This window comes from Salvelinus sp. IW2-2015, linkage group LG12 (genome assembly GCF_002910315.2).
Source record: "Salvelinus sp. IW2-2015 linkage group LG12, ASM291031v2, whole genome shotgun sequence".
Taxonomy (NCBI): Eukaryota; Metazoa; Chordata; class Actinopteri; order Salmoniformes; family Salmonidae; genus Salvelinus; species Salvelinus sp. IW2-2015.
In genome coordinates this window covers 7,988,682-7,991,328 of record NC_036852.1, presented here as the reverse complement: position 1 = coordinate 7,991,328, position 2,647 = coordinate 7,988,682, and the positions used below count along the sequence as shown (strand labels likewise).

The 2,647-nt window shown below is 42.7% G+C and overlaps 1 protein-coding gene across 1 annotated transcript in view; it reads left to right on the top strand.

Annotated features, from left to right (window-relative positions):
- Nucleotides 1-2,647, top strand: part of LOC111971099 (rho GTPase-activating protein 9-like) — a 54,358-nt gene that overhangs the window by 17,034 nt on the left and 34,677 nt on the right. The gene's annotated exons all lie outside the window — the stretch shown is intronic.

Sequence of the window (2,647 nt, the reverse complement as noted above, 5' to 3'; positions counted from 1 at the left end):
CTGGAGGCTTCGTGCCATGGATCATCACTGGAGGCTTCTTGCCATGGATCATCACTGGAGGCTTCGTGCCATGGATCATCACTGGAGGCTTCTTGCCATGGATCATCACTGGAGTGAGGAGACGTATGGGCAGTCTGGTACAAGGAGCTGCCATAGGGCTCACCAGGCTGGGGAGACATACAGGAGGTATGGTTCTGGCAGCAGGCACAGGACTCACCAGGCTGGGGAGACATGCAGGAGGCCTGGTTCTGGCAGCAGGCACAGGACTCACCAGGCTGGGGAGACATACAGGAGGCCTGGTTCTGGGGACAGGCACAGGACTCACCAGGCTGGAGAGACATACAGGAGGCTTTGCCCTTGGCAGAGGCACCAGATACACTGGGCCGTGGAGGTGCACTGGAGGTCTCGAGCTTAGAGCTGGCACGACCCGTTCTGGATGGATGCTCACCCTAGCCCGGCAGGAGCTGGGATGTAGCGCACTGGGCTGTGAACGCCCACTGGAGACACCGTGTGCTCCATCGCATAACACGGTGCCTGACCAGTACGACGCTCGCCACGGTAAGCACGAGGAGTTGGCTCAGGTCTCCAACCTGACTCAGCCAATCTCCTCGTGCTGCCTCTCGGGCTTCCTTGCTAGCCGTGTTCCTTCGTAACACTGGGCCCCTTTACTCGCTGCCTCCGCCTTCCTCAATGCTTCCACCTGCTCCCACGGCAGGCGATCCTTTCCGGCCAGGATCTCCTCCCATGTCTAGGATCCTTTGCCGTCCAGGATGTCCTCCCATGTCCAGTCCTCCTTACCACGCTGCTTGGTCCTTTTGTGGTGGGAGGTTCTGTCACGGCCGTCAACAGAAGTAGACCAAGGTGCAGCGTGGTGAGCGTACATAATCCTTTTATTATTAAGATGATGCCGACAAAAACAATAAACAATCCAAAACAACCGTGTAGCTAAAGGGCTATGTGCCACAAACAAAGTTAACCTCCCACAAAGACAGGTGGGAAAAAGGGCTACCTAAGTATGGTTCTCAGTCAGAGACAACGATAGACAGCTGTCCCTGATTGAGAACCCTATCCGGCCAAAACATAGAAATACAAATATTAGAAATAAAGAACATAGAATACCCACCCCAAATCACACCCTGACCAAACCAAGTAGAGACCTAAAAAGGATTTCTAAGGTCAGGGCATGACAATTATTACCAGGTGTATCATTCTTATTATTACCAGGTGTATAATTCTTATTATTACCAGGTGTATAATTCTTATTATTACCAGGTGTATAATTCTTGCTTATTATTTACCGCAGGTGTATAATTCTCTTATTATTACAGGTGTATATTTCTATTAATTACCTAATTAGGTGTATCATTCTTCTTATTACAAGGTGTAATTTCCTTATTTAATATACCGCCGGTGGTATCAATTCCCCTTTATTTACGAGTCTGGTGTAATCTTTCTTTTGATGTAACCCAGGTGTATAAATTCTTATTCTTACCAGGTGTTTATAATTCTTAGTTATTAACCTTCAGGGTGTATATTCTTATTATTACCAGCGAGGTTATATTCTATTATTACCAGGTGTATCATTCTTATTTATTACCAGGTGTATATTCTTATTACTTACCAGGTGTTATCAATTCTTATATTAAACCAGTGTATATATTTCTTATTATTACCAGGTGTTTATAATTCTTTTTATTACCAGGTGTATAATTCTTATATTACCAGGTGTACATTCTTATTATTACCAGGTGTATCATTCTTATTTTACCAGGGTGTATATTATTATCGGTGTATAATCTTATTATTCAGGTGTATAATTCTTATTATTACTAAGGTGTATAATTACATTATATTCTATACCAGGTGTATAAATTCTTATTATTACCAGGTGTATAATTCTTATTATTCCAGGTGTATAATATTCATTATTATTACCAGGTGTATAATTTTATTTTTACTAACAGGTGTAAATTCTTATTATTTACCAGTGTATAATTTCTTACTTATTGACCAGGTGTATAATTCTTATTATACCAGGTGTATAATATGATTCTTTATTCTTATCAGGTGTATATTCTTATTATTAACTAAGTGTATCTTATTACCAGGTGTTTTAATTCTTATTATTACCGGAGGGTGTATAAAATTCTTATTATTACAAGTGTAATAAATATACAGGTATATAATTGTTCTTATTACCAGGTGTTTAATTACAGGGTGTATAATTCTTATTATTACCAGGTGTATAATTCTTCTTATTACCAGGTGCGGAGGATCGGGGCAGCCAGTAAAACTCCCTGTATGTCCAGCTACGTACGTAATGGAGGTACCCATCCCTCCTCTGTCGTCAGTACCACAAACAACAAAATGCCAACAACAACATGTGTAACCATGCCAACATGACACTGCAGCTACAGTCATCTCTCTCTTCAGCTCTAACAGCCAGTATCCGGTACGTTAGTGTGAAGGGGGTGGGTTATCCCATGCGTGTGTGACCCATGGTCAAATTGTGATCTCCCTTTTTGCTAATACAAATTACTACTCCTCTCTCCTCCACAGTGTTCAAACCTTCTGTCGGTCAATGGAGAGGCCTCAAACTCCTCACAAGTGGCCCCGATTCGGGAGAGGTCACCAGCCAGACAGCCCT